General features: G+C 48.6%; 1 long non-coding RNA gene across 1 annotated transcript in view; it reads left to right on the forward strand.

The window, feature by feature from the left end:
* Nucleotides 1–490: 490 nt before the first annotated feature.
* LOC129033055 (uncharacterized) overlaps nt 491–22540 on the forward strand; it is a 43182-nt gene continuing 21132 nt past the window's right edge. The window contains exon 1 of the long non-coding RNA XR_008501516.1: nt 491–643. This is a non-coding gene — a long non-coding RNA (uncharacterized LOC129033055). The remainder of the gene's footprint in view (nt 644–22540) is intronic.

A 22540-nucleotide genomic window follows, 5' to 3' on the forward strand; every position in this document is an offset into this window, starting at 1 on the left:
TGTGTGTATTCATTTTGGTTGCCAAGCAGACTCAGCTGAGTAGATGTGGGCTCTGTAGGCATTGTGAGAAGTGAGGCAGGGGAGTGCGCTTTGTTAGTGACTTGGTTCTTGACCACCATCACCTCAGTTTTGTGATGACTTCCTGGAAATACGGCCATGCTTGAACTGGCAGCAGTTTAGTAGAGTGGTATGAACCGAGAATGACACTTGTTAGCTGTGTGACTTTGGCAAGGTATTTGCCATGCCTCAGCCTCAGTCTGCTGCAACATGGTCTTAATGATGGTTGCCTGCATGATTGTCACAAGGACCATAGAAAACGTATGTACATGCTTGGCATATAGTTGGCACTGAATGCCGTCACTGTAATTGAATCTGACAATGGGTGTGAGAACCATTAGGGAGGGGTGAAATGCTCCCCATGCCCGTGAAAAGGTGGAGGGGACTCAGTGCTCCGGCTTCTATTATGTGATGCGACAATAACTATTACTGTGGGCATGACCACAGCCTTTCTACCTTTGGCAGCCTGTCAAAGGGAATCTTCTGGAGCCAGCCTCTTCCCTCCTTTCCCACCTGAGAGAGGAAACATTCTTTCTTGCTGGGAATGAGGCTGTCAATCTACCTGATTAAGAGTGAGAGAAGAGAGGTGGGGTACAGCGGTGAGGGCTGTAGGGCTGGCGGGGGTGGGCAGGTGTGGAGGAGAAGTCTTCAGAGGCATGTGTGGGTGAGGGAGAGTGGAATGAGAGCAAAGAGATTCTAACATTCTGGGCTGTGTTTATAGGTCTCCTTTAATATTTTTCAAGATACGGATTAAGTGAAATTTCTCTTTCTTGGTAAAATATATATAACATAAAATTTACATTTTAAGGCTGGGCGTGGTGGCTCACGTCTGTAATCCCAGCACTTTGGGAGGCCGAGGTGGGTGGATCATGAGGTCAGGAGTTCAAGACTAGCATGGCCAAGATGGTGAAACTCTGTCTCTACTAAAAATACAAAAATTAGCTGGGTGTGGTGGTGGGCACCTGTAATCCCAGCTACTCGGGAGGCTGAAGCAGAGAATTGCTTGAACCCGGGAGGCGGAGGTTGCAGTGAGCCAAGATCCATACAGAAACTCTGTACCCATTAAACAATAACTTCTCACCCCACCTCCTCCAGCTCCTGGTAACCTCTATAACCTTGATTCTAGTTTCTGTCTCTACACATTTGCTTATTCTCTATCCTAGACATCTAAGTAGAATCATACAATATTCGTCATTTGTGTTGAGTTTATTTCACTTAGCGTAATATTTTCGAGGTTCATTCATGTAGTAGTATGCATCAGAATCTCATTCCTTTTTAAGGCTAAATAATATTCCATTATATGTACAGTCATTCCTTAGTATCCATGAGGGATTGGTTCCAGGATCCCCGTAGATGTCAAAATCCAAGGATGTTCAAGTGTCTGATATAAAATGGTGCAGTATTTGCATATGACCTACACATATCCTCCATATACTTTAAATCCTCTCTACTTATAGTACCTAATACATTGTAAAACTATGTAAATTATTATGCTGTATCATTATTTATTTATTGTTATATTGTTACTTTTTCATTTTATTTTGTCTTCAATATATATACTTATTTTTATTATTATTATTATTTTTTGAGATGGAGTCTCACTCTGTCACCAAGGCTGGAGTGCAATGGCACAATCTCAGCTCACTGCAGCCTCTGCCTCCCAGGTTCAAGCTATTCTCCTGTCTCAGCCTCCTGAGTAGCTGGGATTACAGGCATGTGCCACCACGCCTGGATAATTTTTGTAGTTTTAGTAGAGACAGGGTTTCACTATGTTGGCCAGGCTGGTCTTGTACTCCTGACTTCAACTCATTTGCCCGCCATGGCCTCCCAAGGTGCTGGGATTATAGGTGTGGGCCACCGCGTCTGGCTGTCTTCAAACATTTTTGATCTGTGGTTGCTTGCATCCCTGGGTAGGAAATCGTGGATACGGAGAGGGCTGACGGTATAGTCCACATTTTGTGTCTCAGTTCATCTGTCGAGGAACATTTGGGTTGTTTCCGCCTTTTGGCTATTGTGAATAATGGTGCTTTGAACATTAGTGTACAAGTATCTATTTGAGTCCCTACTTTCAATTCTTTGGATAGATATTTAGAAGTGGAATTGCTGGATCATATGGTAATTCTGTGTTTAATTTTGGAATTTTTCTTTAAGTGCCTTTGGCTGTCAAACTGCATCTTTTGTTCTCATGACGGTTCTCAAATCCTTTCATTCTGTTATAGTTTCTCCCCCTCTTTATTTCATGCCATTGATTTGTTGGAGAAACTGGCTAATTTGTCTCTAGAGAATGATCTACTGCTTAGATATATTTGTTCCCTACTCACGGTATCATTTAATTTGTTCCTTCATCCACCATGTTTCCTGTAAACTGAAAGTTAAATATAGTCTTCATGGGATTCTGGTTCAAGTGTGTGACAGGAATAGCCTATAGAAATGCTCTGTGTTTTTCATTGGATCCTATCAGGAGCTACCAAAATGTGCTTCTTTTTTGTTTTGGAGCCAGGGTCTCACTCTGTCTTCCAGGCTGGACTGCAGTGGCACGACCACAACTCACTGCAGCTTCTACCTGCCGGGCTCAAGTGATCCTTCCACCTCAGCCTCCCAAGTAGCTGGGACTACAGGTGCAAGCCGCCATGCCTGGCTATTTTTAAAATTTTTTCTAAAGATTGGGGTCTCACTATGTTGCCCAGGCTGGTCTTGAACTCTTAGACTCAAGTGATCCTCCTGCCTTGGCCTTCCAAAGTGTTGAGATTACAGGCATGAGAAACCATGCCTGACAAAATGTACTTCTTAAACATAAACATAAATTTACTCTGAGAATGACCCACCTGGGTATGTGGGGTAAAACCTCTTTATTCTGTAACATGAATTCTTAATTTCTTTATTTGTATTATTTGTTTATTTGTTTTTAGAGACAGGGTCTTGTTTTGTTACCTAGGCTGGAGTGCGGTGGTATGATCATGGCTCACTGCAGTCTTGACCTCCCTGGTTCAAGTGATCCTCCTGCCTCAGGCTCCCAAAGTGCTGAGATTACAGGCATGAGCCTGTGATTGTGCAGTGGGATGATCTCAGCTCACCGCAACATCTGCCTCCCGGGTTCAAGCGATTCTCCTGCCCCAGTTTGCATTCTTAATTTCATTCATAATGCTCTGGGGTAGGTACTATCACTCCCACTTTATAGAAGAGGAGACTGAGGCTTAGAGAGATTAGATAAGGTATGCAAAGACACTATGTTAGTAAATGGCTAAGCCAGGATTCAAAGGAAGGGACTTGTGGAACATGGATTTGAGGGGTCATTTCAGCTTTAAGGGAGGGGTCAGCTGTCCAGGGGTCCGCAGACTCAGTGCCCAGGGTCCAGGTCCCCTTGAGGAAGGATTCATGGGGCCTTGTCTAGTCCACAGCGCTCTCTAGCAAGTTGTAGCTGCTTCACTGTAGATTTTCGTGACATCTGCAAGGTACAGAGGATGCAGAGGAGTGGTTCTGGCCTGAGAGCTTTTACAAGAGAATGATGCTCTGTTTCTAAACCAGAATCTCCAGGGATGGGGTATGGGCAGCGGCAGTTTTAAAAAGCTCCCCGGAGACTGTGATGCAGGTGGAGGATAGGATGCAGGCAGGCCTTAGAGGCTTGGGAAGGGCTGTGACTGGCCCTTCCTTGGTGGAGAACTTTCCCTCAGAGCAACCAGCCAGGGAGGGTGCAGTGACTTTGCTATACCTTGCTTAAAAGCCATGGTCTACCGGGCGTGGTGGCTCATGCCTGTAATCCCAGCACTTTGGGAGGCCAAGGTGGGTGGATCACTTGAGGTCAGGAGTTCGAGACCATCCTGGCCAACATGGTGAAACCTCATCTCTACTAAAAATACAAAAAATTAGCCAGATGTGCTGGCACATCCCTGTAGTCCTAGCTACTCGGGAGGCTGAGGCAGGAGAATCGCTTGAACCCAGGAGGTGGAGGTTGCAGTTAGCCGAGTTCGTGCCACTGCACTCCAGCCTGGGTGACAGAGCAAGACTCCGTCTAAAAAAGAAAAAAGAAAAAAAGCCGTGGTCATAATCTATTATTTGTGTCCATGAGAAGAAAGATTGTTCTGTGGTGGTACCAGCGGCCTCAGGAATCTCCTGCGGAAGCCTCCTAAGCCCCACACACTTGTGGGTTCTGGGTAAGCTGCTTATCTCTCTCTGCAGTGTGCTGGGGCAATTGCTGTCAACTGCCAGAAGGTAAGGCCAAAGTCTTTCCCCTTGCTGTGCTTCTGCAGGTGCCCTGCAGTCAGGGATGAGAGTGGAAATAGTGACAGGGGTTTGTTTAAATTAGAGCAGTGCCCTGGGTCAATGGAGGTCCTTCTTCTCAGTTGCTAGTTTCACCATCCTTTGCTCCATTGGCCGCTGTCTCCCAACCCCTACCTGGGCCTCTGTCCCTGCTGTTTGCTGGTCATCTCTGACCACCAGTCTCTGGCCGCCTCCTGCACCTCTGACAAGCATCTGTCACTCTGGCCCTCGGTGCCTGCTGCTCATGTGGGGATGACGGCCCACCCTCATCCTTGGTCCTTGGGTTGTGAGGCTGTGCTCACTCTTTCACTACTACCTAGAACTCTCTGTCACCTCTCCCCAGACTCCTGGGACCCACGGTCTTCCTAGTTCCGTTTAGCTTTTTAAGGGGGAAGTGGGTGTATGTGTTTCATAGCAGAATTGCTTGAGCTCCTAATGGTGGTCCTCCACCGCCTCCCACTGGATTTTACTCTGCAGCCTTTTGCAGTGAGGCATGCCTCCTTCTCCTTCATCATCACCATCATGACCATGTGCTGAGTATCCTGAACTGACAGCACTGTGATGAGAGTGTAACATACGCACGGTCCTCCGTAGGACCATAGGAGGATTGAGCGTAGGAGGCTGTTAGCATCGCCATCCCATCCCTATTTTGCAGATGAGGAAAACAAGGTACACAGAAGTAAAGTAGTATTCCAAGGGAATGTGGCTGAGTGGATTCCTCATGAGATAATTGCTTCCCCCACCTCCTGCCCCTTAAGCTCAGATCTTTGCCTTCCAGGAGGGAGGTGAGTTTGGAGGATTCAGGAGCAGCCTCCCAGGGCACCCTGATTGTTCTGCTGTCCTTGACTGTCACTCTGAGGTGCTGAGTCTGGCCCACTTCCTCATGCGTGGTGATTTCTTTCTTGGGGTACAGTCACCGCGCATGTTACAGGCCTCCATTGGGCCTCTATCCCCCACCCCCACCCCCACCCACTGTAGCATTATCGCTGCCCGTGCCTGCGTGAACCTCAGATGTGATTAGGGTTCAAGCTGGTTTCCGTTGGGCACAAAACACATCTCTTAATGTCTCCAAGCATTTTGTGACAACTTAGTTGGCACAAGGGTGTCTACAGGGTGGTGTCGCTTAACTCCACCGGCCACTGTATGAGTGGGGTGGGGGGCTGGTAAGGTAAGAAGTCAAAATGTCAGTCATCATGATCTCCGAGTGCCAGGATTCTTGCTGAAAACTACTGTTGTTTTTCTTATAGTTTTTGCTATACCAAATACTTAGTACTTGCATAATCAAAGTAAAATAAACATAATCTGGGAATTTTTTTTTTTTTTTTTTTTTTTTTGAGACGGAGTTTTGCTCTTGTTGCCGAGGCTGGAGTGCAATGGCACAATACGGGCTCACCACAGTCTCTGCCTCCCGGGTTCAAGCAATTCTCCTGCTTCAGCCTCCCGAGTAGCTGGGATTACAGGCATGCCCCACCACACCCGGCTAATTTTGTAATTTTAGTAGAGACGGGGTTTCTTCATGTTGGTCAGGCTGGTCTTGAACTCCGACCCGAGGTGATCCGCCCTCTTTGGCCTCCCAGAGTGCTGGGATTACAGGTGTAAGCCACCACACCTGGCCAGGAAAAACTTTAAAAACATACAAAGAAGAGGTCTGGCACGGTGGCTCATGCCTGTAATCCCAGCACTTTGGGAGGCCGAGGCGGGCGGATCACCTGAGGTCAGGAGTTCGAGACCAGCCTGGCCAACATGGTGAAATGCCATCTCAACTAAAAATACAAAAATTAGCTGGGCCTGGTGGCACACGCCTGTAATCCCAGCTACTTGGGAGGCTGAGGCAGGCGAATCGCTTGAATCCGGGAGGCAGAGGTTGCAGTGAGCCGAGATTATGCCATTGCACTCCAGCCTGGGGGACAAGAGCGAGACTTCTCTCAAAAAATAAATAAATGAATAAAATAAAATTAAAAAATAAATAAAAATTTTAAAAAAGTACAAAGAAGAAAATGAAAATCTAAAATCTTAATACCCAGGAATAACCACTGTTGATTTTGGTATAACTACCTAGACTCTTCCTTTGCTGTTATAGATATGCATGATTGGGGTTATCATGCTCTTTTGGTCACAAATAACAGAAATCATCCCTAATAAAATTAACCAAAAAGGAAAATGTACTCAGATGATGGAGGGGGTTCGAAGAACGTGGGGCACTTGGCCTTCTGAGGCTGGAACCAGGAGTCAGGAAGCTGTCTCTGAACAGGACTGAGGACAATGGATTTGTTGACCGCTCCTCATGTTTTCCCCACCCTGTCCCGCTTTGGGGATTCCTCTCCCAGTCCACGTGGCCCTGGGGACTGTCAATCACAGAGTTTCCACCCCGCCACCTCCAGATTCTCGCAGACATCAGGGGCGTTCTTTGGCCCACTTATTAACTCAGGGCTGAAGTGTGTGCTCCGAGCGTCCGAGTCTTCCTTGGGATAGGCCCGTGGACAGATGGGAGGAGTTCTCATTTCCCTAGCTGGTGATAAGAGTCTGGCCCTTCTAAAGGCTTTTATAATTATGATGGGGCAATAACTAAATCCAAGTAGGGTAAGGAAGTGGAGAGAGGAACAAGGCAATACCACACCTACTTAGCAGCTGGTAAGCTCAAGTCATTCTTTTTTGCCCAAGCTGATTGGATCTGGGTTTCTACCACTTGTTTCTGAATAAGACCTGAACAATACCATTTATCTTGGCTCATCTGCTGCTACAGTCCCTTCTTTTTATTTGTTTGTTTGTTCGAGATGAACTCTCACTCTGTCGCCCAGGCTGGAGTGCAGTGGTGCAATCTCAGTTGACCACAACCTCTGCTTCCTGGTTTAAGCGATTCTCTTGTCTCAGCCTCTTGAGTAGCTGGAATTACAGGCATGCACCACCAAGCCTGGCTAATTTTCATATGTTTAGTAGAGACGGCATTTCAACATGTTGGCAAGGCTGTTCTCGCACTCCTGACCTCAAGTGATCCACCTGCCTCAGCCTCCCAAAGTGCTGGGATTACAGGTGTGAGCCACTGTGCCTGGCCAGTCCCTTGTTTTTGAATGCAGGTCTTTGCTGCTTTTCCAAGTCCAGGATGGTGTGTCCACTGCCTGGCAGTTTATAGATACATAGTCCCACCCATGCTCAGAGACTCGCTGGTTGTGTTTGAGCCCCAAATTCCCAGAGAGGGAATTTGCTTAGAGAATGGAATCACACAGGAAAATGATGGCTGCCAGGGGCCCACCTTTGTGGAGGTGTGGAAGTGTAGGTTGGGAGGGATCACAGAGAGAGAAAGAGGACTGTTCTGAGCCAGACAGTCCTCCTGGAGGGATTTCTTAAGTGTCAAAGTATACTTATGCATAAGTACACTTTGCATATTTTCGTGTGGGCGGCCGTGATATAGTGCCACTGATTCCTTAGTTTCTCTTGCCCTGAAGATGTCAGGATCTGCCTTTTGCTCTGGGCCCCCTGCCTCCTGTCTTCTACTCTGGGCCTTTCTGCTCCTTCCCTGGGCTCCCCCTATCCACCCTTTGCTCTAATCAAGGCTCTGCTCCGGAGAGAGCAATGCATCTAAATGCATTCTTATCATTTAGTCAGAGAGACCTGAAGTATGCAGAAAACCCCAATGATGCGGAGCGGTGTGAGGAGCAGTGGGGCCCCTGGAGATCAGGGAGGGAGACATGCTCCCAGCTAGGGGAATTAGGGCAAATCTCATAGAGGAAGCGGGTCTTGAGCTGAACCTTGGAGGACCCTTACACTCAGACACTGCAAGTGGATGGAAGGACCCAGGGCCCTGAGGAGAGTGTGGATTCAGTGGGGCTGGAGGAGGAATATGGAGTGGGAGGATAAAACTGGACAGGCAGGCCCGGGGCAGCTTGTGGAGGGCCCTGAATATCATACATATCTGTGCCAGAATAACCAGGGGCCTCCAAAGCTCAGGGCTGAGAGGATGGCTGGGAGTTATCTGTCTCCGAGGGCTGATACCACACTTAGATGTGGGAGAGCAGGTCCGTGCCCAGGGCTGGGCCTCAGAGGGCCCAGTACTTTGGAGTGCCTTCGTTGCAATGTTCTAAACCCTTCTTGGATGTCTGGGCTGGGCCGACAGTGCTAGCTGGGCTGGGTGCCCAGTGCCTGGACGGGGTCTGTGTGGGTCATGGTTTCTAGAAGACTGTTCCTCAAACATTTCTCTGATGACAGAGGCCAACCAGAGCTGCCCTCCTGGCAGACTTGAGTCTGCCCAGGCCCTGTTTCTCTCCTTTGTGGTGTTCTCTGCCCCCCACTCAGGGTGTGAGGTCAATCTGATGCCCTGAGGAGCTCCGGCACGTATGCCTATGGTGTGGTCCTGGAGTCTGTGCATGGACCCCACTTCCAGGAGGGAAGCCTGGTGATTGAATTGCTCCCGTTGGCACGCACAGTATTTCTTTTATGGGATCCTGTGAGTTTGGTCCACCTCCATTTGTCAGACACAGGCTGAGTTCAAGGTTCCGGGCTGCAGACGGTCCACGACCAACTCTTGGGCTCGACTGTGAGTGTGCCCAGGCATCAGCCCTCCCACTGCACTCCAACCACGGTGCTGCCTCAGGTCGACAGCACTCGAGTGTACCCGTGAGCCCTCCTCACCTTGCCAATGGCACTAGGGCGGCCAGCCCAGCCCTTCTGTGGTCTCCACACCACATATCAGGCAGTCCTCTGAGGGTGGCCCACCTGTCTCCTCCGAGGGCCCTCAGCGCTGGCCCACAACACCAAGGGGCCTTCCCACGGATGTCCTGCTTGCCTTGACAGCTATGTGAGCATCAAGGACACTGTTCTGTCTGTTCACGGGCCCCCTGGCCGATCCTTCCTGCTGGTGGTGTGTGGAAGGCTGTGGGCAGTCAGCAGGGAGAAAGATCACATTCTAGGGATTCGGCAATTATAGCCTGAAGAGTTCTAGAGCAGTCATGTTTGGGTGATGTGCTGTTTTATGTTTATGCTCTACGATTCTAAATGATAAATTTAATATAATCAGAACACAAAGAATTGCTCTTTTTTTTTTTTGCATACTCTGGGTGAGACTTGCCTTGGTAATCATTTTTGAGGAATCACCATCACCACCTTTGAGAGAGCCACTGGAAGCCAGTCCTCAGGGGCTGCACTGCGGATGATGCAGTGTGGAATTATGATGCAACCAGCCTTAAATACATGGTGTTAGGGAATTGCAGAGGTAAAAAGGTCTCTATTGTTTCAATATAAACAGATTTTCTAAAGCAATGACATTGTGGATAATTACAGTCTTGCTACCTGAGATTTATGAAGTTAGTCAGGAATGACAAATTTGATTATAACAAATGTGAAGAGACGGGGCCGGGCACGGTGGCTCACGCCTGTAATCCCAGCACTTTGGGAGGCCAAGGCAGCGGATCACCTGAGATCGGGAGTTCGAGACCAGCCTGGCCAACATGGTGAAACCCCGTTTCCACTAAAAATACAAAAATTAGCTGGGCGTGGTGATGCACGTCTGTAATCCCAGCTACTTGGGAGGCTGAGGCATGAGAATCTCTTGAACCCGGGAGGCGGAGGTTGCAGTGAGCTGAGATCATGCCATTGCACTCCAGCCTGGGCAACAGAGCAAGACTCCATCTCAAAAAAAAATTAATTAATTAATTAATTAATAAAATAACAAATGTGAAGAGATGGTTCCTGGACTCAACAGGAAAAGATGGGTCCTCTACATTCTGAGGAATCTTCATGTTCATTGACTGGACAATAAACAAATACAAAAGGACCTCTTCAATCAATCTGTATCACTCATGTGGACCCATGACTTTTTGTAATATATTATAAAATTAAATTGTTCATGTTGACAGGAGCCCACAAAATGTATTTGCCCAGGGCCTGCAAATCCTAGGAGTGCTTTTGCCCTGGGCAGTACTAGAGAGACCATAGGCCCCTACCCGCCACCCCTGTGGCAGTTCCATCCATCCTGGCCTTGAGGGAATGGTCACCGCCCGCCCTTGGGACCCAAGGCTCTGCATCCTGTGCCTGCGTGCTGGCCTGGCCCCATGCACCAGGTAGACACGGGGGACAAGAGGTGTGTCATGGCATAAGAGACCTGGCGTGGGGAAGGAAAAGTCACAAGTCAGGAGGAAGAGATTGGTGGGAAGAGACATAAGGGTCAGTCTCTTTTGAAACCAGGTGAACAGCCCTACCCAGGTGTCCAGGCTGTAAGCCAGGGCCTTGTCCTTGAGTCCCCCCATCCCTCACCCCCACAGTCAGTCACCATGTCCAGCCAGTTCTGCCTCATATGGAGCTTGCATTTGCCAAGGTTCTCTGGAGAAATAGGACCAATAGGAGGTACATATGTACATCCTATTATTATTATTATTATTATTAATTATTTGAGATGGAGTCTTGCTCTGTCACCCAGGCTGGAGTGCAGTGGTATGATCTTGGCTCACTGCAACCTCCAACTCCCTGGTTCAAGCGATTCTCCTGCCTCAGCCTCCTGAGTAGCTGGGACTGCAGGTACGCACCACCATGCCCAGCTAATTTTTGTATTTTTAGTAGAGATGGGGTTTCACCATGTTGGCCAGGCTGGTCTTGAACTCCTGACCTCGTGATCTGCCCGCCTCAGCCTCCCAAAGTGCTGGGATTACAGGCATGAGCCACTGTGCCTGGCCGTACAAGCTATTATTAGACATATTACGTATTACGGGACTTGGCTCATGTGATTAGGGAGGTGGGAGGTCAAGAAGTCCCACCGTCTGCTCTCTGCAAGCTGGAGACCCAGGAATGCTGGAGATGTAATTAGGTCTGAGTTCAGCTATCTGAGAACCAAGAGCTCTGATGTCTGAGGGTGGGAGAAGATGTCCCAGCTCAAGAGGAGAAAGGAAGAAAATGTGTTCTTCTTCCACCTTTTTGTTCTATTTGGGCCCTAGGGATGACACCCTCCCACATTAGTGAGGGTGGTCTTCTGTGCTTAGTCTACTAATTCCAGTGCTAATCTCTTTTAGAAACACCCTCACAGGCACACCCAGCAGTTATGTTTTCTTAGCTATCTGGGCACCTCTTAGCTCAGTCAAGCTCAAGCATAACCTTCACCATCACAGAGCTATTCTGACTTCCACCTCCTCTTCCTCCTATTGCCCCTGCCTCAGTTGAGGCCTTGCAGTCTCTGTCCTGGACCACTGCAATAGGTTCCTCATTCCTATTGCTCTGATGGTGCCTCCTCTCCCCATCTCTTCTAGACATTTTTCTTTTTCCATTTGGTATCTATTTTTTATGACAGCTTTAAATGCACCTAGTGTTTTGTTTTGTTTTGTTTTTTGAGACAGGTCTCACTCTGTTGCCCAGGCTGGAGTGCAATGGCACGATCTTGGCTTACTGCAACCTCCACCTCCCAGGTTCAAGTGATTCTCCTGCCTCAGCCTCCTTAGTAGCTGGGATTACAGGCGTCCACCACTGCGCCCGGCTAATTTTTGTATTTTTAATAGAGATGGGGTTTCACCATGTTGGCCAGGCTGGTCTCGAACTCCTGACCTCAGGTGATCCCCCTGCTTTGGTCTCCCAGAGTTCTAGGATTACAGTGTGAGCCACCACGCCCAGCCAGTTCTAGTTTAGAGAGTCAAGTAACTCAAGATGACTTTTTACCAAAAACAGTAGCCTCTTCCCATCCTTCCTCTCCAATCTTCCCCCACTCACCCCAATTTACTGCTTCCTAGAGGCAACCACTTCCCACTCACAGAGCTGATTGCTTTCCTGCTTACCTGAGTGTGTATGTGAGGATGAAGGGAGGATGCTTCGTTGCAAGCTTTGCTGCGGAATGGTCTGGGCTGGGCCAGGCTGCTTAATGGGGATTGTGGATGTCAGAGTCTTTAGGACTTTCTTTGTGGGCTAGTCAGTTTCCTACAGATGGCTCTTCCAGTCCTGGCAGGGATTAGGGACCTGGCTGCCAGTGTTGGGGAGAAGACAGGGAAGAGGCTGGGGGCGGGGCATATTTCTGTCTTCGACTTGTAGCTCCTGTTTGATCCCATTTTTGGTGTGGTGGCCCCGCCCTCACTCTGCTTGATATGCTAGTTCAGAGACCCTCGATTTACTTTTTTAGAAGAAAAACACCCAAGTCTGTGAAAGGAGCGGGAGAAGATGAGGTGGGGGGAGGAGTCAATCCCCAGTCCTGTTTTTGGCTCCATCTTTACCGCCTCCTGTTCCCTGCTTTCAGAGGACCTGGTGCCACCAATACCTGAACCATCTGTGGGTCGGGGGTCTAAATAGAATTGGCTGTTTAACGCCCTCATGGTTCAGGATTGAGCTTTCTTGGTTTTGCTACGTTGGTTGCCATTTTTCTAGCTGCTTTCCAGTTTCAAAATGTTGCTATTGACGCCTCTTCTGTTCTCTTTTTCCTTATGGATTTTTTATCTTAAAAAAAAAAAGAATTTCAGAAAGGAGTGAGGATAAATGTACGTGCCCAGTCCACCACTGTTAAGCTACTGGAGAGATCCTTCTAGCATTTAAATCTGATTATGTCTTCTTCCTGTTCAAAATACTTCCATTGTGCACCATTGGCAGTAGGATAAAATATAGAAGCCTTGTGAATGGCATTTTTGGGCTATGCCCTAAATCAGGGCTCACTCCTCTCATGGACTAGACTGTATTTGATTCTATTAATTTTAATGAAACAGAAATTTCAGGGCACCTAGAAACAGACAGACTCAAAACGTTTACCTTTTTCCCCTATTAAATGGCAATGCTAGAACAATGCTTAGCTATCACCTTGCATGACCTTTAGTTCTTTCTCGCTGGGAAACTGTAATTGCTGAGCAGTTAGGAACCCTGAGATGACTGGGTTTGGTTTGGGGTTAAAGCTCAATGCCGGTGTGGGGGGTGTGTGTGTCTGTGTGTATGTGTGTGTGTGTGTGTGTGTGTGTGGTGTGTGCGTGTATGTGTGTGTGTGGCGTGTATGTGGCACGCGCACGTGTATGTGTGTGTGGCGTGTGTGTGTGTTTGGCATGTGTGTATGTGTGTGGCGTGTGTGGCATGTGTGTTTGTGGCGCACGTGTGTGTGTGTGTGTGGCGTGTGTGTGGCGTGTGTGTGTGGCATGTGTGGCGTGTGTGTGGCGTGTGTGTATGTGTGTGTCTGTGTGGTGTGTGTGTTTGTGGCGCACGTGTGTGTGTGGCGTGTGTGTGGCGTGTGTGTATGTGTGTGTCTGTGTGGCATGTGTGTATGTGTGTGGTGTGTGTGTGGCGCGTGTGTGTTTGTGGCGCGTGTGTGTGTGGTGTGTGTGTGTGGCGTGTGTGTGTGGTGTGTGTGTGGCGTGTGTGTGGCGTGTGTGTGTGGCGTGTGTGGTGTGTGTATATGTATGTGTGTGTGGTGTGTGTGGCATGTGTGTGGTGTGTGTGTGGCGTGTGTGTGTGGTGTGTGTGTGGCATGTGTGTGTGTGTGGTGTATATGTGTGGGGCATGTGTGTGATGTGTGTGTATATGAATGTGTGGCGTGTGTGTATATGTATGTGTGTGTGTGGCGTGTGTGTGTGGCATGTGTGTGGTGTGTGTGTATATGTATGTGTGTGTGGCGTGTGTGTGGTGTGTGTGTATATGTGTGTGTGGCGTGTGTGTATGTGTGTGTGGCATGTATGTTTGTGGCACGTGCGCATGTGTGTATGTGTGTGTGGCGTGTGTGTATGTGTGTGGTGTGTGTGTGGCGTGTGTGTTTGTGGCACACGTGTGTGTGGTGTGTGTATATGTATGTGTGTGTGTGGTGTGTGTGTATATGTGTGTGTGGTGTGTGTGGCATGTGTGTGGCGTGTGTGTGGTCTGTGTGGCATGTGTGTGGCGTGTGTGTGGTGTGTGTGTATGTGTGTGTGTGTGGCATGTGTGTGGTGTGTGTGTGTGGTGTGTGTGTATATGTATGTGTGTGTGGCGTGTGTGTGGTGTATGTGTATATGTGTGTGTGGTGTGTGTGTTTATGGCGTGTGTGTGGTGTGTGTGTATATGTGTGTGTGGCGTGTGTATGTGTGTGTGGTGTGTGTGTGGCGTGTGTGGTGTGTGTATATGTATGTGTGTGTGGCGTGTGTGTATATGTGTGTGTGGTGTGTGTGTATATGTGTGTGGTGTGTGTGTGGTGTGTATATGAGTGTGTGTGGTGTGTGTGTGGCATGTGTATATGTATGTGTGTGTGGCTTGTGGTGTGTGTGTATATGTGTGTGTGTGGCGTGTGTGTGGTGTGTGTGTATGTGTGTGTGTGTGTGGTGTGTGTATGTGTATGTGTGGCGTGTGTGTGGTGTGTGTATATGTGTGTGTGGCGTGTGTGTGGTGTGTGTGTATATGTGTGTGTGTGTGGTGTGTGTATGTGTATGTGTGTGTGTGGCGTGTGTGTGGTGTGTGTATATGTGTGTGTGGTGTGTGTATGTGTATGTGTGTGTGTGGCGTGTGTGTGGTGTGTGTATATGTGTGTGTGGTGTGTGTGTGTGGCGTGTGTGTGGTGTGTGTGTATGTGTGTGTGTGGTGTGTGTATGTGTATGTGTGTGTGTGGCGTGTGTGTGGTGTGTGTGTGTATATGTGTGTGTGTGGTGTGTGTGTGGTGTGTGTGTATATGTGTGTGTGTGGTGTGTGTGTGGCATGTGTGTATATGTATGTGTGTGTGGCGTGTGGTGTGTGTGTATATGTGTGTGTGTGTGGCGTGTGTGTGGTGTGTGTGTATATGTGTGTGTGTGTGGTGTGTGTGTGGTGTGTGTATGTGTATGTGTGTGTGTGGCGTGTGTGTGGTGTGTGTGTATATGTGTGTGTGTGGTGTGTATGTATGTGTGTGTGGCGTGTGTGTGGTGTGTGTATGTGTATGTGTGTGTGTGGCGTGTGTGGTGTGTGTGTATATGTGTGTGTGGTGTGTGTGTGGCGTGTGTGGTGTGTGTGTATATGTGTGTGTGGCGTGTGTATATGTGTGTGTGTGGTGTGTGTGGCATGTGTGTATATGTATGTGTGTGTGGCGTGTGGTGTGTGTGTATATGTGTGTGTGTGGCGTGTGTGTGGTGTGTGTGTATATGTGTGTGTGTGTGGTGTGTGTGTGGTGTGTGTATGTGTGTGTGTGTGTGGCGTGTGTGTGGTGTGTGTGTATATGTGTGTGGTGTGTGTGTGTGGCGTGTGTGTGGTGTGTGTGTATATGTATGTGTGTGTGGCGTGTGTGTGGTGTGTGTATGTGTATGCGTGTGTGTGGCGTGTGTGTGGTGTGTGTGTATATGTGTGTGTGTGGTGTGTGTGTATATGTGTGTGTGTGTGGCATGTGTGTGGTGTGTGTATGTGTATGTGTGTGTGTGGCGTGTGTGTGGTGTGTGGGTATATGTATGTGTGTGTTTGGTGTGTGTGTGTGGTGTGTGTGTGTGTGTCTTCCTTCACACCTGCAGCCTTGAGCCTTTGCAGGGAATTTCCAGTTTATGTTGCCAGTAACTAGAAGGCGGACTCTTTTTTGTATTCTTTCCGGGGCATAAATTGCAGCTGGTGATGAAATGTATTCAATCTCTCCCACTACTAAATCACATCGGACCACACAAATACTTGGCCTAGGTAATCCTATTAGACCTAAACCAAAGGGGCAGGCTTTCCCCTAGATGGATCATGAAGATGCAAAACTGTGGGGTGAGCTGGCAGGGTCACCTGAAAGTGAGGGGCACTGCCATCTATTTTCTCTTCCCTCTTAGTGATAACATGAAGGAATTGTCCCGAACAAGTGCATTTCCCTTCGGTAGGCCTTGCTCAAAACATATTGATCAGCTTACTCTATTACCACATCAAAGGAAAACGCCATCATGGGTAGCTCCGGCAGAGCTTTTGGGTCCATGGTGATTTTGCTAAGAATCTCTGATGAAAGGCAATGAAGGCTCTTAATTGCATATTTCCTGTGTACTCATCCCTCTTCTCCGAAACAAATGACATTAGCTTTCTTTTTGTTTTCTTGAGATGGAGTCTCTCTCTGTTGCCCAGGCTGGAGTGCAGTGGCACTATCTCGGCTCACTGCAACCTCCGCCTCCTGCGTTCAAGCAATTCTCCTGTCTCAGCCTCCCGAGTAGCTGGGACTACAGGCACCTGCCATCATGCCCAGCTAATTTTTGTGTTTTTAGTAGAGACGGGGTTTTACCATATAGGTCAGGCTGGTCTCAAGTTCCTGACCTCAGGTGATCTGCCTGCCTCGGCCTCCCAAAGTGCTGGGATTATAGGCTTGAGCCACCGCGCCTGGCCTAGCTTTCTGTTTCAACTGCACAGAACTACCCATACGTGTCAGCAGGGGCCTACTTTCCTTCACATTAGGTTTTCACAGTCTATTCCCTCTGCCTGGAATACCTGCTCTGCCTTTTCTACTCCAGCTAGGCTGGCATATTTGCAGGTTTCAAATCTGCCTGTCATATTCTGTCCTCAGAGCCTTTATGATGACTGCTTCGTCTGCCTGGAATGTTCCTCCCCGACGTTTCCGCATGACTTGCCCTTCATTTCATTCAATCTCCACTCAAATCTTACCTGTCGGCTGTCACTGTCAATTGCCCTCCACCAGAAGACCACCAGGATCCCACCTGCAGTGGAGCACTTGGGGTTTATTGCTGGTTGCAGTGAAGGGGAACGCACGCCATGGGGCACTGTGGGCGTATCAGTGAGGGGGTGTCAGAAAGAACTTGTAGGGTTTGGGCTTGTTTCTGTCTAGTTCCATCACAGCCACAGAGTGGCCTTGTCTGATGTCGATGTTCTGTGAAACTGTTTATGTTCAGCAGGAGAGCACCAGGGGCCTGCAGTGAGTGCCAGGCCAAGGCCTGGACAGCAAGAACTGCTTTACTCTTCTTCACCACTGCATCCTTAGTGCATAGAACAGCAGCTGCCGGGAGGGTGGCAGGTGTCGAATGAAAACGTATTGAATGAATCGATAAAGTCTGTCTGCCTGGCAAACTCTTACTCCACATTCAAGTGCCCAGCCAGAAGCCCCTCTTCTGGGCGCCGTCCCTGACTCTCCTGGGCGGACCCTGATCTGGGCCCAGGCTGTGCCTGCAGAGTCTCACTAGAGCGGCTCCTGTGAGTCATGTCAGGGGGCTCTGCAGCCAGTCTCCCCACTGTGCTGCAAATGCCTTGAAGGCAGAGACACATCCCTTCCCTTAGAATCCCCAGTGCTAAATACAGAGCAGGTGCCCCATAACTTTAGTGTGACTGACAGACCAGCTGCAGGCCCAGCTCTGCTGTGTTTGAACTGTGCCTCTGGCAGGGGCTCCAGAATTCTGTGTGTGCTCCCTGAGAGTATAGGACCTGTGGGTCACTGGGTGGGAAATAGTTAAAACAGGAGAAGCCCAGGCCCCAGCAGCCAGAGGGTATGTTTGTGAGTCTGTGATTCTCTGGGACACCTTCAGGGCCTGAGGACTTTGGCCCCCATGTGAGGCCTCTGCAGTGTGACTCCATCTGGGCCTGGCTCCTCCTCAAAAAATGCCCCCAGCCAGGAGCGGTGGCTCATGCATGTAATCCCAGCACTTTGGGAGGCCAAGGCGGGCGGATCACCTGAGGTCAGGAGTTTGAGACCAGCCTGGCCAACGTGGTGAAATCCCACCTTTACTAAAAATACAAAAATTAGCCGGGCATAGTGGCGCATGCCTGTAGTCCCAGCCACTCTGGAGGCTGAGACGGGAGAATCGCTTGAACCCTGGAGGCAGAGATTGCAGCAAGCCAAGATCGCACTACCGCATTCCAGCTTGGGTGACAGACTGACTCCATCTCAAAAAAAAAAAAAAAAAATGACCCCATCCATGCCACCCAAGGCCCAAAGGAGGCTGATGGAAGCCCGCAGCTTCCAGGAAGGGCAGAGGAAGAGGCAGTAAGAGCCCAAGAACCTCCAAAACAGGGGCCATGAGGTGGTGGGGGGCGGGGAGAGAGAGGAGGGACCTGGTTATCTGGCTGTATTCTCACAGCAACCCCTTAAGGTATATACAATTATCATCTTTATTTTACAGATGAAGACACAGAGGCACAAAGAGGTTAAGTAACTTGCCTAGAGACACACAACTAATGAGTGGCAAGTGGGATTTGGACTCAGGTCTATCTAATCCTCAAACCCACGTCCTGGACCCCTACACAGACTTCCCGCCCTCAGTCCTCTGTGTGGCCTCAAGAAGGGTCTGGATATTCAAGTTTGAAAATCCATCCAAAGAATCTATGGACCCAGTGGCCTCTGGAGTCAATGTTCTGAGGCTCAGAAGGGCCAGGCAGGAGGGAGCCGCCTCTACACAGTCCTGAGCAGAGTGGGCTGTGTCCCGGCACAGCAGAGGAGATCGTAGAGAGAATTCCGCCCTGGGCCCTGTTTAAGTGGGACCTTTAGGCTGCCGGTGTCATGACCACAGGTCCCAGATCTGTGTCATGACACACACATTGGCTGTGTGTGGAAAATCTTCACTCCTTGCGTCCTTGTCCTTGGCAGAGAGCACCGCCGCTTCCTCTGATGGCCACCAGGGGGAGGCGCTCCCCTGGGAACGGTTTGCAGAGGAGCCTCACCCCACACGCGCCTTCCGTGGTACCCAGCACCAGTTTCCGTGGTACCCAGCACCAGCCGCTACCCATGGCTACCCACAGGCCCAGCTCTGCTCTGAGGAGGGAGGAGTGGTTGCGATCAGGCCTTGTCTGCATCCCGTGGCTGCCCCTTTCTTTTCTTTCTTTTTTTTTTTTTGAGATGGAGTCTCACTCTGTTGCCCAGGCTAGAGTGCAATGGCACAGTCTTGGCTCACTGCAACCTCTGTCTCCCAGGTTCAAGCGATTCTCCTGCCTCAGCCTCCCGAGTAGCTGGGATTACAGCCGCCCGCCACCACGCCCAGCTAATTTTTGTATTTTTAGTAGAGATGGAGTTTCACCATGTTGGCCAGGCTGGTCTTGAACACTGACCTCGGGTGATCCACCCACCTCGGCCTCCCAAAGTGCTGAGATTACAGGTGTGAGCCACCACGCCCAGACGTGGCCTCCCCTTTCAAAGAATAACTCTCAGCGTGTGTGTGTGTGTGTGTGTGTGTATGTGTGTGTGTGTGTGTGTGTGACTGGGGAACACACGGGCTCAGTCTGTTATCCTGAGAGGAAATTCATAGCAAAGCATAAAAGCCCCTGAGTGGGCTGGGGACAGTGGCTCACACCTGTAATCTCAGCACTTTGGGAGGCCAAGGTGGGCAAATTATTTGAGATCAGGAATTCAAGACCAGCGTGGCCAACATGGTGAGACCCTGTCTCTACTAAAAATACAAAACTTAGCCAGGTGTAGTGGCGCATGCCTGTCATCACAGCTACTTGGGAGGCTAAGGCAGGAGAATTGCTTTAACCTGGGAGATGGAGGCTGCAATGAGCTGAGATCGCGCCACTGTACTCCAGCCTGGGCAACAGAGTGAGACTCCATCTTAAAACAAACAAACAAACAAACACACACACACACAAAACAAAAAAAAGCCTGCTGGGTTTTAATGAAACCATCTCTCCTCTTTTACCTGAATGAAGGCAGACATGGGACTTTCTACAGGTACAGCAGCCTCATAATTCAGTGCTGGACTTCCAGCCAAGACGGCAGAGTGGGCTCACGCTGTGGCCTCCTCTCTCTGTTCCAAACACACAGCAATCAGGAATAAAATAGAAAAAATGATAAACAAAAGGACATAGCTGGGCCCCAACCAAAATGGCTGTCTCTGTGTACCGGAAGCAGACCAGAAATGCAAATTGGTGAGTGGGGCCGAGGGCCTGCTGGCCTCGGGGTCTGGAAATAGCAGTAACTGCCAGACGCAGAGGTCCTGGTAAGGGAGTTAAAGTGCTCCATGCTACAAAGGGGCCGACAGCCAGGTGTCTGGAAGCCAGGGCTCGGGGAAGGTTCCCTCTGCTTGTGAAAAGAATCGGGGGTGGCGGGGGTGGAGTGGGGAAGCCAGCTGTCCACAAATAGCTTGGGGCTTGAGTTGTGGGAAGATGAGGACAGATTCTTGACTAGATGCTGAGCCAAGCCACCCTCTGGCTACGTGCTTGTAGCTGTGGTGTCCTCATGCCACAACGAGTAGAGCCCTGCAATGCTATTGTAAGACCTGGTTCTCAACTGGGCCTGAAGTCCTAGCTCAGGATAGTTAGAGACAGAGTGAAAAAGAGATGTAAAAACAAGGTGGAAAACTCTCCAACTCACTGTAAAGTTGTAAGCCGAAATAGATGAGAAACAATGGTAAGAAAAACAGTCAACAAGGCCGGGCGTGGTGGCTCATGCCTGTAATCCCAGCACTTCGGGAGGCCAAGGTGGGAGGATCACCTGAGGTCAGGAGTTCAAGACCAGCCTGGCCAACATAGTGAAACCCCATTTTTAGAAAAAAAAAAGGCAAGAAAGAAAAATAGTCAACAGAATCACCATGTGGAATATGAATTCACTGCAGATTAAATTAATTTTGTGAAAGTCTTACAAAGAATTAAAAATGTTTAGGATGCCAAAAATGGCAAATGAAGGCTTAATATCCATTGGAAATTAACAAGACATAAATGAAGGTAGATCAAAATGAAACAAGAACAAGTAGATGTGAAAAGAATCAATTAGAAATCTTAGAAATAAAAAGTTTGTTCATTAAAAGAAAGCTCAGTAGACAGAATAAATGATGCAAAAAGAGAATTACTGAGTTAGAAGACATTACTTAGGAATTAACATGAATACAATACACAAAGATTAAAAAATATAAAAGCAGTTATGAGATATGAAGGACAGCTTGCATGAAGGACTATGTATGTCTAATAGGAGTTTCAGAGGAAGACAATAAAGGGAATGGCAGTGAAAAATATATGAGGAAATAGTAGCTGAGAAATTTCCTTGGGGAAATTGCAGAACATCAAGGGCAAAGAGAATAAAACCTTACAATAGACCTGAGAAAAAGACAGATTACTTAAAAAGTAACTTCTGGACCTCAGCAAAGACTGAGGCTGGGGATGAGGGAGTAGTATCTTCAAAGTGCCAGTTGGATTTTTATGCCCAGCTAACTTACAGTGGAAATTTAAGACAAAAGGGGTCATTTCAATACATGTAAAGTGCAGCCCCTCATTGAAAGAATTCTTATAGGATATACACTTCAGGAAGAAAAACGAACCAGAAAAAAAGGGGAGAGCACATGAAACACTGTTAAGCATAGAAATAGATAAAACATGTTGATAAATTTAAATGAGCATTGACTACAACAGAAACGCCTTTATTTTTTATTATTTATTTATTTTTGAGACCGAGTCTCTGTCACCCAGGCTGGTATGCAGTTTTGTGATCTCAGCTCCTTGCAACCTCTGCCTCCTGAGTTCAAGCTATTCTCATGCCTTGGCCTCCTGGGTAGCTGGGACAGGCCTGGCTAATTTTTGCTTTTTTTTTTTTTTTGAGACGGTGTCTTGCTCTGTCTCCAGGCAGGAGTGCAGTGGCGCTATCTCGGCTCACTGCAACCTCTGCCTCCTGGGTTCAAGGAATTCTCCTGTCTCAGCCTCCCGAGTAGCTGGGACTATAGGCGCGCACCACCATGCCCAGCTAATTTTTGTATTTTTAGTACAGACGGGGTTTCACCATGTTGGCCAGGATGGTCTCAAACTCCTGACCTCGTGATCCGCCCGCCTTGGCCTCCCAAAGTGCTGGGATTACAGGCGTGAGCCACCGCGCCTGGCCTAATTTTTGCATTTTTAGTAGAGACGGGGTTTCACCATGTTTGTCAGGCTGGTCTTGAACTTCTGACCTCAGGTGATCCACCCGCCTCGGCCTCCCAAAGTGCTGGGATTTACAGGCATGAGCCACCATGACTAGCCAAAAACTCATTTAAACTTCTCATTTTTATTAAAGATATACATATACATGTTTTTAGAACTCAAATAACTCTGCAGGGCTTATGTGGGAGCCAGCTTCTGGTCTGGCCCCAGTGATCCTCACCTCCTGGTGCTCATGCCCTTGTGTCACACTTTTCCACAATGAATAGGGCTGATCTGTGTAACCGGTAGGGTGGTGCAGAAAATAATGGTGTGTGACATCTCAGCTTAAGTGACGACAGACATTACAGCTTCCACTTGTTTATTATTATTATTATTGTTATTATTTTTGAGATAGGATCTCACTCTGTCGCCCAGGCTGGAGTGCAGTGGCACGATCGTGACTCACTGCAGCCTTGACCTCCTGGGTGCAAGCGATCCTCCTGCCTCAGCCACCTGAGTAGCTGGGACTAAAGGTATGCGTCACCACTCCCAGCATATTTTATTGTTGTTTCAATCAGTTATT

The sequence above is a fragment of the Pongo pygmaeus genome, chromosome 2 (assembly GCF_028885625.2).
Source record: "Pongo pygmaeus isolate AG05252 chromosome 2, NHGRI_mPonPyg2-v2.0_pri, whole genome shotgun sequence".
NCBI classification, from domain to species: Eukaryota; Metazoa; Chordata; class Mammalia; order Primates; family Hominidae; genus Pongo; species Pongo pygmaeus.